Source organism: Gorilla gorilla, chromosome 15 (assembly GCF_029281585.2).
Source record: "Gorilla gorilla gorilla isolate KB3781 chromosome 15, NHGRI_mGorGor1-v2.1_pri, whole genome shotgun sequence".
Lineage (NCBI taxonomy): Eukaryota > Metazoa > Chordata > Mammalia > Primates > Hominidae > Gorilla > Gorilla gorilla.
This window is the reverse complement of record NC_073239.2, coordinates 118,024,066-118,051,207: the sequence shown is the minus strand read 5'-3', so window position 1 is coordinate 118,051,207 and position 27,142 is coordinate 118,024,066. Positions and strand designations below refer to the sequence as shown.

Genomic DNA, 27,142 nt, shown 5'->3' with positions numbered 1-27,142 from the left:
GGTCAGGTGGTGGGGTAGGAGGGTCTTCCCAATCCTTCCTTTCACTTAGCCTTGGGCAGTGGTAGATCCAGCAGGAAGGGGGTGCCCCGAGTGGTCCTCAGTCCTGTGGATTTGAAACCTGGTGTATAACTTTCCTTGTGCTGCTGTAAAACTTACCACAAATTTAGTGGCTTTAAAACAACACAAATTTATTATCTTACAGATCTGGAGGTCAGAAGTTCAAAATGGTTCTCGCCGGGTTAAAACCAAGGCATTGGCAGGGCTGCGTTCCTTCTGGAGGCCTAGAATAGAATTCCTTTTCTTACCATTGCAGCTGCTAGAGGCCACCTGCACTCCTTGGTTCATGGCCCCTTCCCCCATCTTCAAAGCCAGCAGCATAGCATCATCCAGTCTGTCTCTTGACCTCTACCGCTGTTGCCTAATCTCCTTCCCCTTTTGTGTCTCTCGCTCTCCTGCCTCCCTCTTATAAGGATGCTGTGATTACACTGAGCCCACTCAGATAGTCCAGGATCATATGCCAGTCACAAGATCCTTAACTTAGGCACATTGGCAAAGTCCCTTTAGCCCTGTAAAGCAGCAAAGCAGCATGTCCCCAGCTTCTGGGGATTAGGACATGGACATCTTTGGGGCTGTCCCCAGCTTCTGGGGATTAGGATGTGGACATATTTGGGGCTGTCCCCAGCTTTGGGGATTAGGACGTGGACATCTTTGGGGCTATTATTTGGTCAAGCACACCTGGGCTTTCAGGTCCTCTAACCTGTGCTCCAAACACAGTCTCACATCTCCACCTCCAGCTACCCTGGGCTGTGCTGAGGAGGGACCCCCAGGTCCTTGCCACTCCTCCAGGTCTCTCATCCTCTCAGTGGGCTGAGACTGTGGAGCCGGAGGGCCTGAGTGCAAATCCCAGCTTGCCACTTGGAAGCTGCGTGACCTGGGCAAGTTACTTAACCCCTCTGGCCTCTGCTCGTAAGTAAAGAGGGGATGGCAATAACACCCCACAGTCCCCATGGAGCTGTGATGAGGATTCAATGAAGCTACATTCCTAAGATGCTTAGAACGATGCCATGCACAGGATGTGCCCTGTAGTGACAGTTGTCACTACCTGGTTGAAGCCTGGCCTCAGTCTTTACCAGAGAGGAAGAGAAAACCAAGCGGCCTCTGCTCCCGTGAAGCACTGGAACCTGATATGGGCCAAGTTATTCTCCTGTTGGACAGGAGCCATCTCACAGGAACCAACCTCAGACAAGTGTCTCTGAGACGGTGACAGAATGAGACCAAGGCTAGGCCACTCTTTGTCCAAACACAGACAAAAGCAAGGTCACTGTGCCACCCTCAAAATCCCAGCCCGTCCCTTTGTTGGCAAAAATGAGTGGCGGCAGCTGCTTTACGGGTTCTCCATTCTGCTCTGCCCACCGCAGATGAGCTTTGTCGAGATGCCTGATCATAGAACCACCCTGAGTTCTGACAGCATCCACACTTGAGGGATCTCCTACTTCTTTACATCCTCCCCCAAGCCCCCAGCTCTGGCCCTGTGTGTGCACGAGTTCTTTCTAACTCCCTGATGCATGCCTGGCGCTTCCCTGCAGTGCGTGCTCTCCCTCTCTGCAACGTGTAATGAGCTCAAACTGCATAGCTACAGGTGGGTCCCAGTGGGCTCTGGCTGGAGGGCTTTGCTTTTGGTTTTATTTGTACAAATTTAGGGAGTACATGAGAAATATTTTATATGTATATAACGCAAAGTCATCAAGTCAGAGTATTTAGGGTATCCGTCACCCAAGTACAATACATTTTCTTAGTATAGTCATCCTACTCTGCTATCAAACATCGAATGTATTCCTCCTATCTTACTGTATGTTTGTACCTTTGACTCACTTCTCTTCATCCTCTCCCTTCTTCCCCACTCCCCTTCCCAGTCTCTGTTATCTATTTTTCTACTCTCTACCTCCATGTGTTCAAATTGTTTAGCTCCCATCTACAAGTGAGAACAACAGATATTTGTTTTTCTGTGCCTAGCTTATTTCACTTAACATAATAACCTCCAGTTCCATCCGTGTTACTAAAAATGACATAATTTCATTCTTTTTTATGGCCAGATGGTAATCCGTTGTGTATATATACCACATTTTCTTTATCTGTTCTTCTACTGATAGACACTTAGGTTGATTCCATATCTTTGCTATTGTGAGCAGTGCTGCAATGGACGTGTGAGGGCAGGTGCCTATTTGAAATACTGATTTCTCTTCCTTTGGGTAGATACCCAGTAGTGGGATTGTTGGAGCAAATGGCAATTCTCTTTTCAGTTTTTTGAGAAATCTCTGTACTGTTTTCCACAGTGACTGCACTAGTTTACACTCTCACCAATAGTGTACAAGCTCCCTTTTCCCTGTATCCTCGCCAACATCTGTTATTTTTTGTCTTTTTATTAATAGCCATTCTGACTGGGGTAAGATGATATCTCATTGTGGTTTTGATTTGCATTTCCCTGATGATTAGTGATGTTGAGCATTTTTTCATATACCTGTTGGCCATTTGTATGTCTTCTTTTGAGAAATGTCTATTCGTGTCCTTTGCCCACTTTTTAGTGGAATTATCATTTTTTTCCTGTCAAGCTGTTTGAGTTCCTTGCATATGCTGAATATTAGCCCCTTTTGGCTGAATAGTTTGCAAATATTTTCTCCCATTCAACAGGTTGTCTTTTCACCCTGTTGATTATTTCTTTTGCTGTGAATAAGCTTTTTAGTTTAATTAAGCCCCATTTGTCTGTTTTTGTTTTTGTTGCATGTGCTTTTGAGTTTTACTCACAAATTATTTGCTTAGACCAATGTCCAGAAGAATTTTCTCTTCTGGTATTTGTATAGTTTCAGGACTTACGTTCAATTCTTTAATCCATTTTAAGTTGACTTTTGTATATGGTGAGAGATAGGGGTCCAGTTTCATTCTTCTGTATGTGGCTATGCAATTTTCCAAGCATTCTAATGTAAGTTCCTGTGGAGTTTGTCAAAGATCAGTTGGCTATAAACATGTGGCTTTAGTTCTGGGTTCTGCATTTTGTTACATTGCCCTAACTGTGTCAATTTTTATACCAGTATCATGCTGTTTTGGTTACTATGGCCCTGTAATATATTTTAAAGTCAAGTAGTGGGACGTCTATAGCTTTGTTCTTTTTGCTCAGGATTGCTTTGGATATCTGAGCTCTTTTTTTGGTTCCATAAGAATTTTAGGATTGTTTTTCCTAATTCTGTGAAGAATGACATTAGTATTTTCATGAGGATTGCCTTGAATGTATAGATTGCTTTGAGCAACATGGTCATTTTAATGACCATGTTGTTTATTTGTGTAATCTCCAATTTCTTTCATCAGTGTTTTTTGGTTTTGCTTGCAGAGATCTTTCACCTCCTTGGTCAAAGCTATTCCTAGGTGGGTTTTTTTGTTTTTGTTTGTTTGTTTGTTTGTTTTGGTAGCTTTTGTAAATGGGATTGCCTTCTTAATTTCTTTCTCAACTAAATCATCATTGGTGTATAGAAACGTTACTGATTTTTGTACATTGATTTTGTATCCTGCAACTTCACTAAATTCATGTATTATATCTGTGTTTTTTTGGAGGAGTCTTTAGATTTTTCTAGATACAAGGTCATATCATAAGCAAAGAGGGACAATTTGACTTCCTATTTTCCAATCTGGATGCCTTTTATTGGGTTCTCTTGCTTGATTGCTCTGGCTAGGACTTCCAGTACTGTCTTGAATAGGAATGGTGAGAGTGGGCATCCTTGTCTTCCTCCAGTGCTTAGTGGAAGAGCTTTCAACTTTTCCCCATTCAGAATGATGTAACTATGGGTTTGTTGTAGATGGCCTTTATTATTTTGAGGTATGTTCCTTGTATGCGCAGTTTGTTGAGAGTTTTTAGCATGCAGAGATGTTGAATTTTATTAAATGCTTCTCCTGAGTCTATTAAGATGACCACATGGTTTTCGTCCTTCATTCTGTTGATGTGATGTAGCACATGCATTACATATGTCAAACCATTCTTGCATTTACATCAGGTATAAATCCCACGTGATCATGGTATATTATCTTTCTGATGTGTTGTTGGATTTGATTTGCTAGTATCTTGTTAAGGATGTTGGTGTCTATGTTTTTCAGGAACACTGGCCTGTAGTTTTATTATTATTTTTCGTTGTGTCTTTGTCTGGTTTTGGTATCCGGGTAATACTGGGAAACCTTGAGGTAATGGATAAATTCCTAGAAACATGCCACCTACCAAGACTGAATCAGGAAGAAACAGAAAACCTGAAAAGCCCAAAAACAAGTAGCAACATTGAATCAGTAATAAAAAGTCTCCCAACAAAGAAAAGTCTAGGACTGGATGGATTCACAGTCAACTTCTACCAAACATACAAAGAACTAATACTAATACTCCTGAAACTATTTCAAAAAAATCAAAGAGGAAGAAATTTTCCCTAACTCGTTCTGTGGGACTGAAGGGCTTTGACCCTAGCTGTGGGGCTCTGGGCTTATGGTGTCATCACTCTGCGCTTATCTGGAAATGAGATGAGATGCCTGGGAATGATGAGGTGAGGCCTGTGGGGCGCCGGAGCACAGAAGCGCCACCCCACCCCCACCCCCAAGCTCCCCACCAATGGAGACACATCGGGCTGGCCGTCCTCCCAGGGGGAAGAGCCTTGGGCGAGACCATCTTCTAGTGCTCTGCCCTGCCCTGCTCTCGGGAAAGGCAAGGGTGAGCACCCTGCACAGCGAGCCCTGCTCACCAAGGAGCCACAGGCACAGGCGTGCTGCAGAGCAGATACACAGCCTTTGGTCCTCTTGCATTTGTGGAAACTGCAGTTCAGAAGCATTTTCCCTGGGGACCCAGAGTTTGGTGCAGTGCCCAGCAGGGGAGGTGGGGTCTCCCCAGAGACATTCGGGAACTGTGGGCAAGCAGGTGGGCTTAGTGGCTCTTGGGATCAGGCATTCATCCCAGTGTACCCTGTGCCAAGCCCCACTGAGCCACCAACTCAGATCTGCTGTCACTCCATGATATCTTTTGTACGAGGTTTTGGCTTTAGAAGGCCGGGATCCTGAGATCTAAATTTTTCAAGCATTTTTACCCTTCTGTTGGTCCAGGCTTATACAGCTCCCTGCACCCTCCTGCAGCTTCCTGGAGGAAGGGGGCTGGGGCTTTGGAAGGAGGGGAAGATCCCCTAGAGTCAAAAGAGTGGTGGTACTGAGAGTGAGAAAGAGGAGGACTCCCATGGACCTCACTGGGGCTGGGAGAAAGATCTTGGGGGAGCACCTGTCCCCCTCATTGGCTTGGCTGTGTGTTCTAGAAGGTGTGAGAAGAGCCTAGCTACTCAGAGCTGGGGGCTTTCTTGAACAAGGGTCCAAAGTGGATGCTGGGGGCTCTGGAAATTATGGGGCCAACGGAGTGGAGTGAGTGTCTGCATGAGCACAGAGGTGAACAGCTGGAGAGCCAGGAGGACCCACTGGGTGCACGGTCCATTTTCCACCTGGAAACTGGAGGCCCAGAGAAACCAGGAGTCTGCCCAGGGTCACCCAGCAAATACCCAGAGGAACCAGGCAGAGAGCGAGGCGGTCTGCCGTCCCCCTAGGGGGCTCCTACAGGGTGTGGGGGCCCTGAAGCCCACGGCAGCCCCTCACCCCACCCCAGGCCTGAGCCGGTCTGGCAGTCCTCCATCCTCTTCTGGAGGCTGGGGGTGGGACAGCGTTGGAGGGGCTCTGTGGGCTGCAGACCCCGAACCCAGAGCAGCCCCCAGCTCAGCGGAGGGGTGGCTGTGATGTCTGGTAAATGTGCAGCTCTCGGAAACCCGCTCTCCTCCCTGCGCCGCCCCTCCCCTGCACCGTGCAGTGGGGGCTCAGGAGGTCTACGTCAAAGGCTCAGACACCTGCTCCCTGCACCCAAGCCGTCATGGTCGGCTTGCCTCCGCCTGTCCAGAAGTCTCCAGGCTTGGGGCCCTGATTGCCAGCCGGTGACACTTGGTCTCCCAGCAGCTGCCCCTTGAGGGGAGCGAAGCAAGGTCAAGTTCTCCAGCAAACCCCATCCGCCCCTCCCTCCTCCCCTCCAGATCAGTGGGGATCGGCAGCGCCTCCCCCCGTAGCCCCTCCCTCCAGCCATCCCGGTGCTGCCCACCCACCACACCGCTAGCGCCTCTGAACCTCGCCAGGCACGTCCGGTTCTGCGGCCCCCACTCCGCCCCCGCCTGCCAGCAGCCGCGCAGTGCGTTACTGACTCCGCCGGCGCGCACTTCATTTATTCGATAGCTCTGGGCCTGAAAAACACCGGGGAAATTGCATCCCATTTTCCCCAAGCCCATTAGCAACCAGCGGTCTCATTCTCGATGATTCCGCTGAGCCACCCCGGCTGTAGGGGAGGGGGTTTTATTCTGCCTCTGCGCCATCCCCACCCACCCTCAGAAGGGCACCAGCTTTTCCAATCTGTGAACCCCAAAGAACTGCAGGGCAGGGACCCCTCAACCCCCCTCACCCCCGCAGCCTTCAGTACCTCCCGCCGGCATTCCTCCACCCACTCTCCATGTCCACCCAGCCTGGCCCCAAGGGTGGATTTCTTCTGGCTCTGGGCTCTATTCTCGGGAGGGGGGCACTGGGGTGGGGGCGCCCAGATTTGGAGTGGCAGCACCCCCTCCGCCTCCACCTCGGGCTGTGGGACCGCAGGCAGGTGGCTTCTCTGGCCTGCGTTTACTTTTTTTTGGCTGAAAAGGGGAAAGGTGGAACCACTGGCTGGCTGCCAGGAAAGGGCACTGGGGGAGATAAGGGGTGTAAAGGCCTTGACGAACGGGGTCCTCTTGGCCAGGAAGCATCTTGGGGCTGCACTGGGCACACGGCATTTTCCCCAACCCAGAGGTGGGCGCCCAGTGCCAGTAACTGGTCCAGGCTTCTAAAGGTCCCATTCCTTTGACTCTGCAGCCTGGTGCGCCCTGCCAGGCAGTTGCGGGGAGGTGGTGGTCTCTCTGTGGGGTCATAGTTCAGAGCACGCGTGCTCGGAGACATAGTTAAATAGAAGCTGAATGCGTGAAATATGAATACATCCTCACGGTCCTCGTCTCGTTATAGGTTACGAAGTGCCGGGAGCCGTCGAAGGCCAGTGAACCCCTCGCTGAGACTCAGTTTGCTGCCACCGCAAGTGCTCCGAGAATCCTGGAGAGGGAGGATATTGGAGACAAACGGGACTGCTGCCCGCCTTTTAGGCGACCGTCGGAGGCTGCTCTGTGCCGGGCACAGGTAGGGTAGGTGGAAACCCCACAGCAGTTCCAAGTTTTGGGGTTTTCGGGGGGAACCCATGAAGTTACCCCTCCATGGAAGGGGTGGTCTGCACCTGTTCTTTTCCCCAAGCCGGGGGAAGAGGCAGCCTTAGTACAGGCCGGGCTTGCCCCCTCACCGGGGCTGTCTGTGCAGCTGCCACCCTCCTTCCTCCTGGACCTGACAGGAAAATGTCAGGAAAATGACAGGGAAATGGCAAAGGGAAGATGACAGCAGACAAGAGAGAAACAACAGCCCCACCTGACACAGCCAGGACCCTGCGGACAGGCGGCAGGAGCCCCCACTTCCTCGGGACTCAGCCTCTGCACCCCGGGACTGCCCATGGCCCCTCTGAGGGCTCTGCTCACTCCTTCCTCCCTCGTTAGGGAAGAGGCCAGTACCCAGCAGCCATGGCCCAAGCGCAGGTGGTCTTTTCTGTGCACCCAGCATCCCCCTAGGGTCTAAACCAGGTATGGGGCTGAAGTGGGAGAGGCAGAGAAGGTTGGCAGAGAGGCCTGGGGTGACGGAGGAGGAGTGGGCTGCTGGGCTCTGTTCCAGGCATGCTTTGGTGTCTCTCTCTCAAGAACCCAGATCCTATTATGAGGACCCGGAAGCCCAGAGGGTTCAAGTGACAGCCCCAAGGTCACAGGCATGGGCGAGCTGGGCTAGTGGCTCCCGTGTGTTGGAGCATGAGGCTCTGGCAGCATTGATGCCACCTTTGCCCCCACACCCATCCTCAGGGTTAGTGCCCACGTTGGGGGTGAAACCTGGCCAGCTTCAGTCCACTGACTTTTCGGCATCCCTTCCTGAGGCTTAGAAACTTCTTTGTCTTTTGGAAAACAAACTCTCTTTCTGTGCAAGAAACTCCACTCAATTCTTGGGCAGTGTGACCCCAGTCTTTTTAGTCAGAAGTGTCACTTTCTCTGCTACCCACCAAAGAGGGGGTGTGGCCAGCCGAACAGTCCCCAAACCAGGGGTGGTACCCCCTGCGCCTCAATAAGAAAATGAGCGTGGCCAGGAGGGGAACTGGATGCGAGTGAGAAATCACCCATCTGTGAGAAGAGAGGCCTCATCAGCGGGGGGAGAGGGCAGGGTCAGCTTCAGTAGTGACCGGGACAGAGAGAGAGTCCTGTGGCTGTGTGACATCAGACAAAGTGATCCAGGGACAGCTGCACAGGTGTCAGTTGCTTTGGTCTTAGAAAGAACCAGAAGAAAGCTATGCTTCAAAGAGAACTGGGTCCACTCTGATCCCAAGCCTTTCTTCTAGCCCAGGTCCTGATACAGCACCCACCCACCACCAACGTCCAGGGCTCCTTGCCATCCCTACCAGCACGTGCTTCTGCTGCCCAACTCCCTCGACTCTTTCCTACCCATCCAGGGTCCCTGACCTCTGCTCAGGCACAGAGAATGCCCCCATTCCTCAAATGCATGTCAGTGTGTGTGCGCGTGTACATGACGGGGCATGTGTGGTCATTTAGAGATGTGCACATTCCTTAACCCATTGAAAGTCGTGGCATGGGTTGTGGACTCCAGGAGAGCTGTGAATTCGTGGCAAAGGGGGAGACGGGGTGGAGCTACCAGGGTGAAAGTGGCAATGGGCCACAAAGCCCTTTGCTGGGATTTTTGGCTCAGACAAACTCAGGGAAGGCTACTCTGTGGGGCCTGCCAGTCCTGGGACCCCCCCACTGTACCTCAAGCCCGCCTGGGTCACAGCACTGATGGCTGGCCAGTGTTCCTTGGTCCCATGTATCCTGCCCTGTGACCCCGAGCTCATTTGCCTAAGATGCATTGAGGATTACCGATCCCAGTGCCCTCCAATTCTCTCTCTCCGCTCCTCCCAGGCGCCCGGCTCTGTGCCGAGCTCAGGTCATGTTCCCAGCTTTGAACACAATGTGGCCCTGACTTGAATTTCTAGCTCTGTATTCTCCCATCAAGTCTGTGGCCCACCCCTCTCCCTTACAGCTCCCACAGCTCAGAAGTCAGCAGAGCAGAGTCCCCAGGAAACCAGGGTCAGGGATGGAGGCTGCTGAGGAGCAGGTCTGGGTGAGGACCAGCTTGTGACCTGTAGCTCCGGGGACCACAGTGTGAACGATTTGGGGATAGATGCTGCTCTGAGCTTCCTAAGAGCAAAAACGGGCTGTTGCTGTTTGCGGTTCTTGTTCTGTTTGGCGGATGCCATCAGGTGCTGGGGGCGTATCAGGAGGGCACAGCCCCAGAGCCAGCAGTGTGTGGGGGGCTGGACCATCAGGGCAGGTCCCCGGGCCAGGGTGAGGTCTGGGCTGCAGGTGCACGGCGACCTCAGGATTGGTGGGGGTCCTCCCCAACCATGGATCATTGAGGGGGAGCCCCAGTTTAACGTGAACCTAACAGGCATTTTACTCTCATCCTGCCTAGGAGGTGGAGGCCAGATACAAGAAAACCACAGTACCAGTAAATGACAAAGGCTGGATCTTAACCCAAGTCCTCCGACTCTGAAGGCCATACCCAACAGGTCCCATTTTATTTGTTTTACTTTTTTTAATTGAAGAAAAAAAAACTAGCATTCCCCTACAGTGCCCCCCACCTGGTGGGGACATCTTGGGTTGGCAAGGCCACCACTTTCAAGAGTAGAAGTGTTTTTCAGCAGGAGGAGTTGGCTGCACCAAAGGAGCTCAGGAGAAGCTGGAGTCTCAGGCCCAGCAGGAACAGCCGGAGGTTTTGCAGCTCTGCCCAGCGGCTGGGCTCGCCCAAGGGTCTCCTTGGGGGTTCCCAGCATGAGCCGAAGCCACCCTCCCCTGTGGGATCTATGAGGCCAGGCATTGGGCCTCTTTAGGCCTCAGTTTCCTCCCCTGTCATAGGCAACTGACAGTCCCTCTGGAGCGCCACTGGGGCTGCAGAGGGAGGCCGGAGAGATGGTGCCCCCCTCCTCCCCGCCACCCCCACACACAGCCCTCAGCAGGATGGTGGCTGCCTGGCCGATTGCTTTTGCATTTGCAGCAGAGCGGGGGAGTGAGGCCAAGCTGAGTGCCCCCTCCCCCTGCCCAGCCAGCTCAGACCCAGGCGGTGGAGCAGGAAGGCTCTGGGGAAAACAGTGTGAGTCACTGGGCGGCCAGAGTGCGTCCTTCCCTGCTAGTGCACTACACGGCAGGTTTCATAGGTAATGATGTCATTTATGAGGCTCCCGCTCGGGGCTGTGTCTGAGTCAGCCTGGCTGTGTCGTGACCAAGCGGAGGCTGGCAGCAGCGAGGCGTGGGCACGGGCTCTGCCGCCGGGCTCTGGCCTCTGCCCCCTCGTGGGGCCCAGGCTGCCAGCCCCAGGCCTGGAACAGGCAGGCAGTGGGGCTGGGGGAGCCGTTTGAGACCTCGGATTGATGGAGAAGCGCGCATTTTCGTGACCCTGGCTCCTGCCTTGGAACGGGGGGCTCGCATGCAGTGGAGGGGGACCCAGGAGTGAGCCCCGACTTCAGGAGGTTGCTCCCTGCAAAGTGCTTGTTGGGCGAAGGCCAGTGACATTCTGTGCGAATCCCTGCTGAAGGCAGATGGCCTCCGTTGTTAAAACTCCCGCTTAACAAGCATCGTCTCCGAACATACAGACACACAAACATATTTACATTTTTATAATGTGTATTTATTATTCAAATAGCTTGACAGCAAAGTGTTTGAAAACGAAGAGCAGGAATTCCGCGGTTCCTGCCCGGCCTCGCCATCCAGCTGGGAGAAGAGCACGGTCATTTCCTTCACTTAGTCCACGGCCACTGGGCGCTCATCCCCAGCACAGCCCTCCCCATGCCGCCGCAAAGACTGTTGCTGTCCTGCTGAGGGATGTGCCCCCGCGGATTCAATCGAGATTCTGTAAGATGTGGGGGATGTGGCGGAGCGGGGGGGGGGCTTCTCCACATCCCCAGGGCTCTCCTTCTTCCCCAGTGAGGTGGGAGAAGCCGCAGATTGGGGTCTGCTGAGGAGCGGGCCCACATGAGGCCCAGGTCGTGACCCATGGCTCCGGGGACCAGAAGGTAAACAGTTTCGGCACAGGATTCACCCACCAGGTCATAGGTGGATTCAGCCTTCTCTGAGAACCGAGAAGATTCTGGAGTCTTTTGAAGCAGGAAAGGAGATCAGAGGAGGAGATGGTGGCAAAGCGGGGACTGAGACTCTTGAAATGTGTTTATCCCAGGCAGAGCAGCCGCTGAAAGGGGAGATGGAGAGAGAATGTCAAAAGCAGCACTGGGTGTTTTCCTGGGGTCTCTCCACAGTGCCCCACCATTTCCGAATCACCAGGCCCGCTGGCACAGGGGTCTGCAGCCTAACCTCACAGAATGACCCCCTCTCTGCAGGCGGGCATCACCCTGACAGCCCCCTCCCAGGACAGAAAACCTATAGACACCTGGCTGCTGGGTGTCAGGCCACCCGCCCGTTTCTCTTCCTTTCCTTCCAGCCTTTCCTCTCCCAACCAGCCCCCTCCCCACCCGGTCCCCCTTCTATTTTTCCTGGCTAAAACCAGCCACAGATACCACCACACCCGGAAAGAGATAAATAAATAAAAGAAAAACAACCTCAACTGTGAAAAGCAGTCCAAATCTGAATTTTTTCCGGCCTGAGTTAATTACACTTTAAATTGGCATGTTTACTGATCAGGGAATTTCAAGTTAACAGAGACAGCCCCCCCTCCCCAACTGTTTGTACAGTAAAACTCAGCAGGCTGGCGGGCTCCCCCAGGCCTTGGCAGGCCCCGCCGCTCCCCTGCCAACGAGAGAGCATAACAGAAACATCTATTTTTGAGTGTTAGAGAAAACGAAGATCTCACAGATGGCGGGAAGCAGCATTCTGGATGGTTTCCTGCACCCAGGCTCTGTGCACCTTCTCAGCAGCCTCTTGCCCCAGGAAAGACCAGGGCCTTTGGCCTCTCGGGACCCTGCAAGCTAGCTCCCTTGCACAGGGGGCTGTCTGCCTATCCCATCGTCGAGGGCCAAGCCTGGTCGAGGCTCCCCACGCTGTAGCACTGTCCAGTTGGCTCTGACCCCTTCTCCTTGGAGCAAGGCTGTGTGGGGTGCGGAGGGGGCTCTGGGCAGGAATCAGGAGTCCCTGATGCATTCATTCACTCAACGCACACCAATGGAGCGAAGAGCTACACCAAATAAAGTGGTGGCCTGATCTCTGCCTTCTCAAGACCGACCCTAATAATGGGCCTGGGTCTCCCCTAGACCCCATGTACCTTGGAAAAATCCCATCCCTGCTCCAGGCCCAAATAGAGGCAACCAGTGGATCTTCTGATGGATGCAAACCCAAGGAATGCCTCCGGGGACAGGCCAGACCCCCAGCTCACAGCCACATCTCTCCTGGCAGAAGTGGCCTGATGTGGCCACCCCCGCCCCAGGCCTTGGTTTATGGTCGGAGTCAACCACAGGCTCTGCCGTGGGATGTCCACACCCTCAGGACCCGCCGGGTGCCCTGTCCAGTGCTGCCCACAGAGGGGAGACAAGGCCAACAAGCATCACTGAGCACCTTCTCTGGACTCAGTCCTGTGCTAGGTACAAGGATGCCATTGTGCACAAGTCAGAAACAGCCGCGGCCCCAGCAGAGCCTGCAGTCTGGGTAGGGAGATACTTGCTGATCTAAGAATCAGAGCAATGGATATCTGACTGCAAATTGAGACTCTGTGCCTGTGAAGGATGAATCAGGGAAGGCTTCCTGGAGGAGGTGGCCTCCCAGAGCTCAGCTTGTCCTTCCTCGAGGTCCTTTCCATTCCCAGTCCCCCGCTGGTCACTCACTTGGCCCAGGGCCTAGGGCCTTCGGGCAGGCAGTGCAGCTGCACAGGCAGGTGCTGTACCTGCTCCCCTGCACACCGCTGGGATAATGGGAAAATGATGAGTGAGGCCCCATCATGCCCTGCTTCCCGGCCCTCAAGCCCATTCCCATCCATGACAAATTGTCCCTCTACCTCCACAGGGTCTTTTCAGCAGCCTCGCCTGGGAAGCCTTGGCAGCACTTGGTGGAGATTTATGCCCATCTTCCCCAGATTCTTCTTTGTTTTTCTGCTTCTTTATTCCCTCAAAATATGCTTTTATTTATTCATTCCACAAACGTTCTCTGAGCGCCTCCTGTGTGCTTCCTCCTGGTGATAGAGATCGGGTTCAGTACACCCTCCTGTGTTGAACACCTGCTTTGCACTGGTGTCTATGGTCAGATTTCATCCAAGGAGACAGGCATGAACTAAGCACCTACTATGAGCCAGCACTGCCGAGCCAAGGGCCCTGGCTTCTAAAAGCTCTGCCACAGGGTGGCCAAAACCCCAGCCCCTTGGGTATTGAGGTCCTGGCTTGGTGATTTTGCAGCCCTCCTTGGTCTGGGTCGCCTCAATTTTTACAAAGAAGGAAGCCGCTCGTTCATCAGAGGTGGGTCTTGACCCCAGAGTCTCAACCCCAAAGTTGGGGAGACAGTGCTCAGAACAAAAGCCACAGCAAGGCACCCTCCCCTCTGTGGACCTCAGTTTTCTTACCTGTCCAAGGGTGTGAGCAGAGAGGCAGGACAAGAAGGGAGCAGCCCTGACATTTGGGGGTTCTCTGAATCCTTGAGGACCCCTGACGACCGTGAGCTCCGTAGGTCTCCAGGACTGCACCAGCCAATGTGTCTGTGCAGAGTGGTGGTACACAGACAAGGGTGGGGGTGGTGAGGGGAGCACCTGGTCCCACCCAGGAGAGATCAACCAGATGGTCTCAGCGCACCCGCCATCTTCACTAGGTCTTGTTCACTCCATGCAACCGAGGCAGTGAATATAGCCCTCAACGGCCATCAAGCGGCGTGAAAAACACAGGTCAACATAGGTCTTTGGTATTTGGATGCCCATCATGCTTTGAGTCTTCTGACAAAGCAAGCAGCCCTCTCCCCAGGCCAGACACGCACCAAAGCATCCCACTTCATGGGTGATGGCACCATGTTGGAGAGACGACAGGTGAGTACAGAGAAAAAACCATGAATATTCTGGCAAGCTAAGTCTGGGGGAAAGTGAGCCTACCTCATCATATAATACCAAGAAAAGAGGCCCACTCGGTGAGCGATCTGTCTTCCAGGACACAGGGGCTATTCCTAAAGCCCTTGCAAGCAGGGTGAGTAAGAGCACACGGCCTGGAGCCAGACCCTGCCCCACCTCCAGCTGGGTGACCTTGGTTGAGTCACTCAACCTCTCTGTGCTCCATTTCCTCAACTGTGGAAAAGAAACTGTCTCCTCACAGCAGCTGATGGGGCCCAGGACCAAGGCAAGCGCCCCAACAGGACAGCTATTACTTCTCCTCTTATCTCCCGCTGAAAACAACAAGGAAATGGGAACGGAGGTCCAGGTTGTTCAATTTCCCAACCACGTCCAGGAGACATAGTGGGGATAAACCGGGCCCTTGCACTGGAGAAGGGAGCACACCTCGTGGACTTGGACCGGCGGCAGGGTTTACACACCGCCCTGGAGACGGGACAAGCCACGGAGCCTCTGGTTGAAGGGTCCATGGAGACTTTCATCCCGGCCACCTGGGGGGCACACGTTCTCATTTGGCTTATCTGATGAGAAAGGCCCTTTGTTTATTTTTTCTTCTCCGCAAACAATAGATAAATCAATCATTTTTGCTTTTAATGAAATTCTGCATCGAGTGGCACAGGGTCACTGTGTTTGGGTTAGAAATCGGCGGGGAACATGCACGCTGCTGCATGCCGGGCTGACGCTGGACTCACCCCTAATTCTCAAGTGGCGCGTGATGCACCCAGCAGTCTTCCCGAGTGGTGGCCTGGGAGACTCGGGGGGGGGGCCGTGCCTGTTAACACCGTGGTGTGCGGGGATGGTTATCTTGAAGCTATTAAATAAGGCTAATGTCACTCTTCCCCTCACACGCACATTTAATATATTCCAAAGATGTGTAGATGCATTAACAGCAATTTTCATCTCCAAATGTTCCCATTTAGTCAGCCCCATGCATAAAATATGAGCCCTAACACCACGCTCCAGCCCGTTGCAGATGGAGTTCCCCAGAGCATCTGGCTCTCAGCGCTGGGGTGTTTGCTGGAGGGGCGGGGGCGCGATCAGTCGGCATCTGCAGGGGAACACAGGGCCTGTCACTTCCTCTGGGGCTTTGGTGCCCCCACCCCCTGAAAAGTGGAAGAGAGAACCCAGACCCAGCTGACTCGTGCCTCCTGCAGCAAATCTCAGCCTCATCCTGGAAGGGCAGAAAAAGCTGGAAAACCAAACAGCTTTGAACAAATGGGAAGAATTTCTAAAGATCGATTAACATATTCATGTACTCCATCACCACATCTTATTGACTGCCTACTTTGTGCCCAGCACCTGCCTGGGAATTCATCTGATCCGGTCCCTGCCTTTGGGGACTCCATTAGTCAATCAACAAACACTCACTGTTCTGCTACTGAACACAGCAGGGGATGAGAGAGAGGAGAGAGAGAGAGAGAGAAATTTCTGCCAATGAGAAATCTCACAGTCTAGGGCACAAAGAAGGTAGATATTAACATTAGGCAGTTTCAGAGAACTGTAAGCTAGGAAGAAAACAGTAACGGGGCAACTGGTAGAATGTGATGGGGAAGAGGCAAGGGGAGCTGCTTTTATAGGGTTATCAGGGATGACCTTGCCGAACAAGAGACATTCCATCCCCTTGGGAATTGTGAACCCCTGGGAAAGGAAAATGCAAAGGATGTGGGCCTTTAAGGAAGGAAGGGCCAGAGCCTGGACAGGAGGCAGCCGAGGGCAGAGCAGGGCAGCCCAGGACCCAGCTCCGGAAGGAGGGGCGCGTGCAAGGCCAGAATGAAGGATGAAAACACGTGGGGGATAGGCTGTGGCTCCAAAAGAAGAGGGGGGCTGCCACTCTGAGGGCCTGGGGAGTCCTCGGATCATTTTGGCACCAAGCCCGAGGGAAGGGGCCTGCAGAGGTGCCTTGGGCAGTGGAGTTAAACAGTTGGACTCTGCACTTGGAAATGCTCTCCCTGGCAGAGGGAGGGGGCACTGGCGGGAGACCCAAGTGCCACAGGCTGGAGGGACCTAGCCTGTGGGGCGGCCTCTCCAGCAGGGCTGTGGCCCAGGGGCTGGGGAAGAGGGGTGCTGAGGGAGAGTGGGAGCAGGCAGCCCAGAGGGATGGTGCCAGGGATCCCCACTCCCATGCTAGGCATGGAGAGGAGCGGTCCCGAGGAGAAGGACAAGGGGGAGGGCAGGCACAGGCTGTGACTTCCAAGGCAGTGACGTCTCAACCAGGGGATGACGGGAGCCCAGCTCAGGAAGATCTCCCGAGCCCAGGAGCTCACTGATCAACAATGAGTGATAAAGGACAGCCTTAGCTCATTCTTTGGGGTCACTCCTGAGGTGCTCCTTGCCTTCAGCCCTGGACCCTGGGCATGGGCAGCATGTTCTGGAGTCACTAAGTCTCCAGGTCAGCTGCAAACAGGCCTCTGGTCATCTTCCTGTAGTCTGGGCAGGCCAGGGGTGCAAATATGACATAAGCATCAGGTAGCTGAGAGCCAGCCCAGCCTGGGGGATGTGCCAACCGGAAGCAAGGGCATGGCGGGTGCTCCCGCTGACACTGGAATTGGGGATGCCATTCCGTCACACTTCCAAAGGCCCCCAGAACAGAGTGGAGCTGGAAAATTAACAGGCCAAGTGACACAGGTCCTACACAAAGTCCAGAGGGTCAACCAGTGCAGAGCCAGCTGCTGCCTGGAGTTGACAGCAAAGAGGAAGGCATCCAAGGTGGGATTCGATATCGGAAAGAGGTTGACTGTATAATATTCATCATATAGAAAGTGAACACCTCACAGGCAACCTATTTCAGGTACCATTGAGCAGCACTGACTCCAGGGAGGAGGCTTCTTCCTCAGGGACGGGCCCTGCCACCCGCCACCCGCCTCCAGGATGGAGGCCAGCACAGGGCTGCAGGTGGAAGTCAAGCGCCTGCTCGGCCACCAGCCATGCCTCTGGGGGCCCACAGGGCGTGCAACCGGACCTTCCCGACATCAGCAGGTGCAGGAATCATGCAGGTGGGATCTGATACTGAAGAGAGGCCACTCGTGTCTTGTGTGTCATGATTTCTGCGAATGCAACACAGGCCACCTCTCCTCAGGCACCACAAGGAGCAGCACACGCACACGGCCACCCAAGGCACCAGCTCCAACCCAGGGTCTCACAGCACTGGGATGAGCAGAAGGCAGCCCGGGCACAGGGAATGCATGCAGCCGCCCCCAACATCCTGGCGAGGGGCGGGTGGCCTTCCAGCAGGATGCCTTCCAGCGGGACTAGCTCCCCCGTGTCCTCTACCTCGATGACACTGGCCATGAAAAACAGACTGAGCCCCGTCACCATTGTTCATCAGCTTCATGACTGCCCCCCACCACAGTGCACAACCGTAGCATCTTCCCCAAAGTCCACATGGCCCCCCGAAAGCTCTCCCAAAATGATTCGATGGCGGGGGTCAGGGGAAAGGATGACAAATGTCACACCAACCCATGCATTCACGTACCCTGGAAAGTCCCGCCTCAGGCATGGCACCCGCACACCACCGGGCGGTAGCGGTACTGAAAACAGGCCATCTGTGTTATATTCGTCATTAATAAAAGCGAACTCATCACAGACAACCTCTTCTCAGGTACCCAGAGTGCCATCGGCTCAAGAACGTGGCTGCTGCATCCCGTGGTGCCAGCGTTGCCCCCGGGAAGCAGTCCTGAGGACGGATGGGACCAAAGGTGAGAAGACACAGAGACAGGAAAGAGACCCCTGCCCGGCCCACCCTCAGTGACCAGGCCCCACTGAGGCAGCGACTCCAAAGCACCCGTCCTGCTCCCACCCTCAAAAGGGCTTCATCTCCAACGGGTCCTCCAAGGTGAGATTTGATACTGAGAAAAGATCAACCATGTATTATTCGAAGTCAATAAAGCGAATATAACACGGTCGATCTCCCTTCAAGTACCAGGAAAGGCGCTGAGCTGAAGCGCGATCAGCTCCCCGGCCCGCAGGCCCCACAGGCTGCAGCGGATACGGACGGCTAGTGGACCAGGTGAAGTACATTAGAAACAATTACTTTCCAACTGGTCGACCATCCATCCCCGTACCCAGAATGGTGCTGATGCCGGCGTCCTTCCCCGAGGTGCCCCAGCCTCCAAGACGGCCTCCCTGGTGGAATTTGATACCGAAAAGGGGTTCACCGAGCAACATTCGTCGTCCAGATGCAAAGTTGCTCGGGTAACCTCTCCCCGAGTACCATGGAGAGGCTCAGATGCTCGGACTAAGGTGGATGCTTGCAGGCGGCTGTGCTTGCAGAAGACCTTCCCCCAAGGGCAGCACAAGGTCTGGGCATTCAGAGCCCAGAGCCTCACACTCTCCAAGGACGTTCCCAATCACCAAGTCCAACGATTCCAACCCCTTCCAGAATGAATCTAGAGACTCTTCCCAGAAGTTGAGTGCAAGACCCAGGTAGGATCTTATGCTGAAAAGACGGCAACCTTCCTTGGGCACCTTGCTAAAGATGAAAATGAAACCCTGCTCGCACCCGCTTTTCATTCCCAGACCCTGAGAGGGGGTGACCCTGTAGGGACCCCTGCACAAGCACAGAGCCTCCCTCCCAGCAGAGGATGCCTTTGGCAGGAGCTCAACGGGGCACAACGCTGACCCCAGACCTGCGGTCTCACCAGCACCATCTCCAGCCCACAGAGGCATCACCCCAGGATCCTCAAAGGGTAACTTCACAGTTATCAACAGCTGGCTGACCATCTGATTAGCCTCATAAAGCAAGTGAGACATTCAAAATAAGGGACTGGGGGGATAAATGCAGCAGAAGAAAGCAGGTGAGTCACAGATGTCTTCTCTTCACAAGGGTCAGGGCAGCCCTGACCTCAGAACCCAACCTTCCCCAGACTCAGAGAACACCCAGAAGGTGCCTCCTGGAGCGGGCAGCCAGCAAGCATTGGGCCAGACGACGGATGCCACAAGCAGAGTCCGGATTCTGTGCCACCACCCATTCTGTGAACTTTGGAGTGGGACCGACAGCAGAATCCTTTCCCTGACGTTGGCATGAGCTCAGAGAGCCCTCTGCGCCTTGCTACAAGTGGAGCAAGAGGCCAGCCATGCGAGGCCTGCTGTAAAGAAAGAAAAGATGTCACAGACAACTTCCCTTCAGGAGCCATGGGCACTGACCTGCATCAGAGCCTCCTTCCCGGGGCAGGCATCACCTCCCAAGGTGGTCCCGGAACGCACCGGAGTCAGCAGGAGTGGAACAGATGACATGCACCATGGGTACAATCGGGCCTGTCCCATGGGTGGCCCTCAGGCACCTGCCCTGGAGAGGGCTCTGGCTGCAGGCCGCCTCCTGAGGGTGCTGTTACTTCTGGAAATTCTCCAGGTAGGGTTTGATCTGAAAAGAAAGCCATGTGCAATGCTGGTCACCAACAAAGCAGGCCAGCAAACAACGAGTGCTTTCCACAGCCCCAGCAAGGTTTTTGACCTTGGAAACATCAACTCCAGAATGACTTTCAGCCTCCATGACCAAATGACATTCGGCACCAACGAAGGGCATGTCCTTGGGGCCAGCATGGAACCATGTAAGGTATCAACAGCAGAGTCTGAGGAAGGACTGAACCCCAGAATGTTCCTGGATTCCTGTGTGTTCAGCAACAGCCTTGGAAGTGTGAAAGGAAAGTTATCTTGGGCCCCTAAAATCACTAAGGAAAACTCAAGCTGGAAGCTGCTCAGGATAAACCTGCCTCTCATTCCATTCAAAGTCATCCCTCTGCTCACTGAGATAGATGCGTATCCGATTTGCCTCCTTTGGAAAGGCTCATGAGAAACGCGAAAGAATGTAATCATTTGTGTATCACCTGTCTGTGACCTGGAAGCTCCCTCCTTCCTGCCTTCGCTTCAAGTTGTCCCACCTTTGCACACAAAACCAATGTACTTCTTACATGTACTGAATGATGTCTCATGTCTCCCTAAAATGTATAAAGCCAAGCTGTGCCTTGACCGCAGAACTTCCTGAAGCTGTGTTACGGGTGTATCCTCAACCTTGGCAAAATAAACTTTCTAAATTAACTAAGAGCTGTCTCAGATTTTCTGAGTTCACAGAAGCAACTGTCCTGAAAGACCAGACCCCACCGACCGTAGAACTTCTGCTTCCCTCCGGAGTCAGCATCTCACCCAGAACCCTCCGTGGGGATGGAGGGAGACCAGGTGATGCCTGTCACTTACGTAGTGAATGCTCTGGGGATAACATGCACCCAGGTCCCCGGGAGGACGCCTTACCAGTGTGTCACGCCTGAAGTCAGCACGCCTTTCCGGGAAGCTCTCGGGAAGGTTTGGGGCAGCAAGAAAAGATCAACTGCATAAAGGGGGAGACTGTATCCCATTTTTTGACCCTAGGTTCCTACTGACCCCACCAACTCCACTGTAAAGATGCACAAATGTAACCATCTTCACAAGAATTGTACCAACATTGATTTTCATAAAACGTGTTTTTCAGAGCCAATGCCATTATACTAATCCAGTTCCCTGTTTAGCTTTCCTGACTGCGCTGTTGAGCTGTTTTCATTTCTTTTATTTCCCTTGTTATTTTCCCCAAATCATTTTCATTAGGATCAATTCTTTTCCATTTAAAAATCTGCATGAAGATTTGATTCCTCAGTGTGTTTTTGTCTACATCAAATATCACTGTTTATCACCGCCGCCACCGTGAATTTCCTTCCATGGCTGCCACGTCGGCAGCTTTCTATTTCCCCAGGTCAAATGTCACAGCTGAAATGTTGTCAAGAAAATTGGATTCTTCTGCCAATTTGTAGTCAACTGAACACATTTAGCGCTGTGCCGTTTCAGCTGTTTTTAGTTTTATTTTGTGTTGATTATTTTTATCGCTATTATTTAATACAAATGGGATGAGATACTGATAGCCTCTATTTGTTTCATAACCCAGGAGAAAATTGGGAACAATGTTTGGTTGGGGGATAGAAAGAGAAAGATAGAGACAAGGAAAGGTGCAGAAAGAAGCACAGTGCTTGTGAGCGAGACGGGGGTCTGGGGCTGCAGACTCGTCACAGACATTGTCAAGTGTGAGCTCTTTGTTTATCCGCGAGGTCAAATACCTTCCGAAAAAAAATTGTGGAGTCAAAATGTCTTTGGGATCAACACAGCCAAAATGGTGATGTAAAGAGAGATGGTCCGGGGTAAGAGCTAAAGCCGACGCGACACCAACGCCATCCTCCCCGGGCCGCGAGCCCCGCCCCCATCATGAATGAAGCTTGTGTTCTCTGAGCGACATCTGTTCTCATCCACCGCAGAGGACCGCAGAGGGCAGACCACCCACGTCTACCCCGTCCATTCTTGCTCACGGGAGGGGTGTAGATGCCCCTGAGCTTGCCACTGGGTCCCGGAAGCCATCCCAAGCAGGATTTGATACTCAAACAAAAGTTGCCTTTGTGTGATTCAACATAAATAAAGCGAATTCACCAAGGGCAACCTCTGCTCAAGGGTCAAACATCAGCACGGGCAAGAACACACCGAGATGCCTCTTCACCAAAGGCGGCATTGCCTGCGGGACCTCCCTGCTGACTCCAGCTGCGGGCTCGCTGGCTTGCTGGCTCGCTCTCTCCCCTCTTGCTCTCTCTCTCTCTCCCTCTACCTCCGAGGAGCCCCCCAGGCAGTGGTCAGAACACGGTTGGTCATGGACCAGCTTCTGTAGCCCTGGAGCAGGCAGTGTGGGCGAGGCTATGCACACACACATCGCAGGTCAGCCCGAGCTAGAGTCAGCCCCTGGTCACCTACCCTAGAGGGGCTGGAACACCAAGGTCCAGCTCCAGAGCCGGTATCTCCTCTGGAAGTCCCTGAAGCAGGATTTCACACAGAGAAGGGGGCTGCCAATGAACCATGTGACCGTGGTCAGTCCAGCCTACAGGGGTTTGAGGGAGGACCCGACCTGAAGGCTGGCGACTCCTCGTCCAGCGCAGCATCCTCAGAGGGTGGGTGGGGCTGCGTCACAGGGACAGCACAGGCTCCGGTGACTGTACTCCATGCACTCCCTTCCAGGAGGCCTCAAAGAGAGTTCAACCAAGAAAACAGGTCACGCTGCCTATTCATTCATTCAGCATCACACCTACTGTGCACATCTGGCGACACAGAGCCAGGCAAAACAGACAAGGACTCTGCCCTCAGGGAGCTTCCATTCTAGTGGCGAGAGGACAATGAGTGCAGATGACACAACATTCATATAATGACCATCCTCAGAAACAATGCTTATCCTACAGCCATGTGCCAGACGCTGTCTAGACACTTCACAAAGAGCACGTTTCCACTCCCCCGTTAACCCTGCTTTACAGAGGAAGAGACTGAGGCCCAGAGAGCTGATAGGTGAAGGGATTTTCCAAGGGCACACAGCTGGCAACATAAGGTAGTAATAAATGCTATTAACAATTCTCGTCTTGCAGTCGGAATAACTGAGTCGTGCCATGGAAACGTGTCTTTAAACAACATTAATTCTCACTGCCGAGGAAACCCCCTTCACCCCTTGCTTCCCAGAGGTCACCCAGAAGATAAGGTATTTGAGGGGGTAATGTGGATGTCTTCCATTCAGCCGGGAGTTCCTTTCCCTAAAGTGTGCCACACAGCCAAGATGATTTCACACCTAAAGAGGTTGACTAAGTGTGGTTTATTCACTAACGAGTCTTCAAGGATGCGACTAGAAGACCACCAGGTCAACTAAAACATCAGCATCATTTCGGGGAATTCCTCCTAATGATGGCCGGGACATGGGCCAAGTGATGTAAGTCACACAGAGAGCACCTGTCATGCGGAGGTGATCCACTTCCTTACCCTGCGCAGGTGCCGGCTGGGCTTTCCCCTCATGACGTTTCCCAAGAAGAATTGAGTACCGAAAGGAGATTGGCCATGTAATACTCATCATAAATAAAATGAACACACCATGGACAACCTCCATTCGAGTACCTGACTTGGGTGCTCGCTTCCAGCGCGTCCCAGCAGCAGGCCTGAGGACGGACGGGATACTGAGAGTCAGGAAGGTGGCAACACACCACCCACGAAGTAAGCTCTGCGGTCCGGGCCGCCCTCCATCCCTTACTTGCAATTAGCACCTCTTGCAGGAAGCCATTCAGGGAGGGAAGTGCCACAGCAGAGAGGTCTGCAGAGCACCATCTGTGATACGTGAAGAGAGGGCAGCAGGGAAGACAGCAAGACGGTGTCTTGTCAAACATGCAGTGAGCCGATGAGGGAACTGCCGCCTCTTTCGAGGAAACCGCCATGGTGAGCAAGCAGGACGCCTGCAGGTGCACGACCCACCAAGAAGAGTGTGCACACTGTCAGCTTCGCTGTGCGTTCAGGCATTCAGACACCAGTTCTAGTTCCTAAACTCGGCACCACCCGGGGGTGCTTTAAGGCTAGATTTAATGCTTTCAAAAGAGTCCACTATGTAGGATTGGTCAAAAAATAAATTGAATGCATCATGGAAGACCTCTCCACCAGTACCACAGAGTAGCTCTGACAGGAAAAGCTCCACTTCTTCCCCAAAGCTGGCACCATCTCTAGAAACCTCCCCAAGGACGGGGCACACACAGGGTTAGGGCCAGGGCACACTGCTGGGTCGGCTATGGTCAACGGTCCCTTTCCTTACCCTGGAGAGGAGCTGACACCAAGGTCCCACCCTGAAGTGAGACTCCGCTCCAGGAAGCCCTCCAAGGCGGGATTTGGTACTGAAAAATAGGTCAACCGTGTATGATTCGTCACAAATAAAGCGAAGGCAACACGGATAACCTATCTTCAAGTACCACACGCTAGCGCAGACCCAATGTCAGTGCCTGTTCTCCAAAGTTGGCCTCCTCCAGGAAGTCCCCCTAGGAGACAGTGAACATTGAGGGTTAGCAGAAGGACTGCAAGAGGGTTGAGAAGAAAGCACACACCCTGTATTCAACCATCCCATCCCGGACCCTGCAGCCATCCAGACCTCAATGCCTTTGCCAAGGTGGGTGCATGTCTAAGGAGCACTGCCAGGGAACCTGATGGTGGAGAGGCCAAGTGCATAGAAACTCAGCATTTGGATCAGAGCAGGGCACATTCCCTCATCTCACATTAGCATCGAGGCTGACAGTAATGATCCTTTCCTTACACAGGCCTTGTGTCCAGGAACCCTCCAAAGCTGAGTCCATGACAAAGAGACTGACTTTACAATATTGATCATAAAGAAACAAACAGCATTGAATGCAAACTTTATTAGACCATGGTATGGCACTGACCTCAGAATCATGGCCTCATCCCCAAAGGTGAGCATAATTTCCAGGAAGTCTTCCTAAGGATAGATTGCGTGCTTGGGGTTAATGGTACTTCATATACGGTTTTTCAAAATCTTCCATTGTTAGCAGAAAATTCACATACCTGGCCAGTGGTGCTGACTCCCATGACCATCTCAGAAGTGGCATTGCCATAAGGCATCCTGCCAGGGTGGAAGGTGACACTGAGGAGGGGGCATCTGGGTAGGATTGTTTTAAATAGACAAATGCACAGTGCAAATGACAACAGACTGACGTGCAGACAGATGGCAGCAAGGGGCCAGATGACAGACTTTCTTCTCCTCCAGTACACAATGAAATGAACAAAACAGATTATTTCACCAAAGAAAAAACCAACACCTGGAGTAGAAAAGTGCTCATAAAATGAATAAATCCTTGAAACAAAGGAACGATTAAATCTACTCATCAAGAAGGCATACTATGATTCAGAAAAACTAATGAATAAAAATAGTGACTGAGTCATAACCCGGTAAAGTCACCAATATTCAAGACTAAAGAAAGAATCAGGAAATCTAAGCAGGAAAAAAAAAAAGTTCATCCATCCAAGGGGAAAGCAGCTGTCCCCAGGCTTCTCCACAGCAGTGGTTTAACACCAGAAAGCAATGGAGGCAAGTTTACAAAGTTCAGAGGGAAGAAACTGGGAGCTAAGAATGTCATGCCAAGTTCACCCATCATTCAGCTCAAAGGCTCCATCCCAGCAACAAGCACTGATAGGGAACCCTCTCCTCCACAAACATTGAGAAGTGTTGGATAAAATGCAACCGCAGCCAAAATCAATTCCCAAATAAACATACAGCTGAAAGGCAAAACCCTCAGGTGTTAATGAAAAGAATTAGTTCAGAGCAACATGTTTGCAACCTGCCACTAAGGGATCTAAGGGATGCTGTGCTCGCTAGAGGCTCCAAGGGTCTACAGTCAAGTTCAAGTACAAGCAGGATGAAAAGACATGACCGTGCATCCAGGAGAAGTTGATCTGGGAATGGAAAGGGGAACCAGAAAATTTTATAATGGCCAGGGATAAGAGAATTTGTCATTTTTAGGGAGTGGATAGAATGAGGTCTCCTGTGAGATACCAAAGGTTCAGGACAAAGATATGGTGAGGACTTCTGCCAGCCATATGTCTGGGAATCCTTAAGCCAACAAAATGAGTTGAAAAACTGGTACCAACTGGTAAATTCCTTGGGGTACCAGGCAGAACCAAATGCAAACTCATGTGCATAGGGATTGAAACAAAACAGAAACACCTAAGTGCTCAACTGATGATAACCTCACAACACAAAGCTACAAAAACCACGAAGAAAAGCACCATCATGAGAGTCAATAGATTCAACAAAGAAAGGGGCTTGTATCCCTAAAGCTGAAAGAAATTATACAATAAATATCTTTAAAGTGACTAAAGAAATTTTAAAAACTTGAAATCATAAAGGCCAAATAGAACAGAATGAAAAAAAAATGGACATATGGGAAAAGGTGTAAGAGCAATGGTCAGACATTCTCAGAGACGAAATACCTCACAGAACATAGTACCTCAAAGTCTTTCCAACAAGGTTCGTGAAGATCACTAGATAAAATAGTCCAGGTAAGTAAGAGCTACATGGAGAAGCCACATTAAGACAGCTAGTGAAAGCCTCAATGCAAAAAACAGTGGACAATAGCTATAAATTTCTGAGAAAAAACAAGTAGGCTGAGACTTTTATACCTAGTTAAGCTGTCCCTTGTGCATAAAGAGATATATACTCTCAAATGCACAGGAACTCAAGGGTAGTGTCTATGAGCTATTCCCACAGAAACAATAAGATCATTTCCATTGAGAGATAAATTAAAGTTAAAAACTAAAGAATGGAGAAACCTCAGTTAAAAAAAAACAAACCTTGTGGTCAGAAATGAATTCATTTAAATATAGAACTATGGCAAAACACCTGCAAGAATTATAGTTCTAGAACAAATTGCAGATATTTATAATGTAAAATTAAAATGTATAACTGAGAAAAAGCAGGAGATAGTAAGCAAAGGAAGAATAAGAGTGCTGACTTCTTTATCTTTCTGAACTAGGAGTGAAATTGAAATAGTTAAAAACCATAACAATCCTAACCACTTAATTTTTACACTCTAATTTTTCTTAATTTTACAGGGATCTTTTAGGAGTTGCTACCTGTGGTGGTAAAGTGAGAAACATTTATCAATCATTTCAATCTCCTTTAGCTTGTTTTTTATGATAAATTCAAGGAAAATTATAGTTAGCATTTTTAATAAAATGATTAGGTACAGTGTGATCTCATATTTTCCCTGCGTCTGTCTTGTTTTTCTATTTGCATGTATGCTCAGACAGGTGTATGAAATTTCTAAAGCCCTTAATGGTTATTTCTGGGTGCCAGAGAATTGGGCAATTTTCCTTCTTTTTCATTTAGATTTTTCCACATCGCTTGAATTTTATTAAGCATGTGTCATTTTCATAAATATGGTAATAAGGTAGAATAATTATCCTTTTTGAAAAGAAAAACAAGAAATTGAAAATGCAACTGTCTTCTGTTCTTAAATTTGCTGTGGCCTCCAGCTCAACAGATGTGGTGAGTCACCCTTCC

General features: G+C 51.6%; 1 long non-coding RNA gene and 8 other non-coding genes across 9 annotated transcripts; all 9 read right to left on the bottom strand.

Annotated features, from left to right (window-relative positions):
* Positions 1-10,856: 10,856 nt before the first annotated feature.
* LOC101153809 (uncharacterized) lies at positions 10,857-24,038 on the bottom strand. Its single transcript, XR_008671388.2, has 2 exons — positions 13,189-24,038; positions 10,857-11,436 (listed from the first exon to the last, which is right to left on the bottom strand). It is a non-coding gene; the product is annotated as an uncharacterized lncRNA (long non-coding RNA).
* MIR656 (microRNA mir-656) lies at positions 16,983-17,090 on the bottom strand. Its single transcript, NR_106396.1, has one exon. It is a non-coding gene; the product is annotated as a microRNA mir-656 (primary transcript).
* On the bottom strand, positions 17,791-17,898 carry MIR410 (microRNA mir-410). The gene has a single exon (NR_106334.1). It is a non-coding gene; the product is annotated as a microRNA mir-410 (primary transcript).
* On the bottom strand, positions 18,126-18,181 carry MIR369 (microRNA mir-369). Its single transcript, NR_162077.1, has one exon. It is a non-coding gene; the product is annotated as a microRNA mir-369 (primary transcript).
* On the bottom strand, positions 18,381-18,492 carry MIR409 (microRNA mir-409). The gene has a single exon (NR_106383.3). It is a non-coding gene; the product is annotated as a microRNA mir-409 (primary transcript).
* MIR541 (microRNA mir-541) lies at positions 19,216-19,280 on the bottom strand. The gene has a single exon (NR_162078.1). It is a non-coding gene; the product is annotated as a microRNA mir-541 (primary transcript).
* MIR377 (microRNA mir-377) lies at positions 21,652-21,760 on the bottom strand. The gene has a single exon (NR_106414.1). It is a non-coding gene; the product is annotated as a microRNA mir-377 (primary transcript).
* MIR496 (microRNA mir-496) lies at positions 23,121-23,230 on the bottom strand. The gene is given in 1 exon segment (NR_106436.2): positions 23,121-23,230. It is a non-coding gene; the product is annotated as a microRNA mir-496 (primary transcript).
* On the bottom strand, positions 23,961-24,044 carry MIR154 (microRNA mir-154). The gene has a single exon (NR_106218.1). It is a non-coding gene; the product is annotated as a microRNA mir-154 (primary transcript).
* Positions 24,045-27,142: the final 3,098 nt, after the last annotated feature.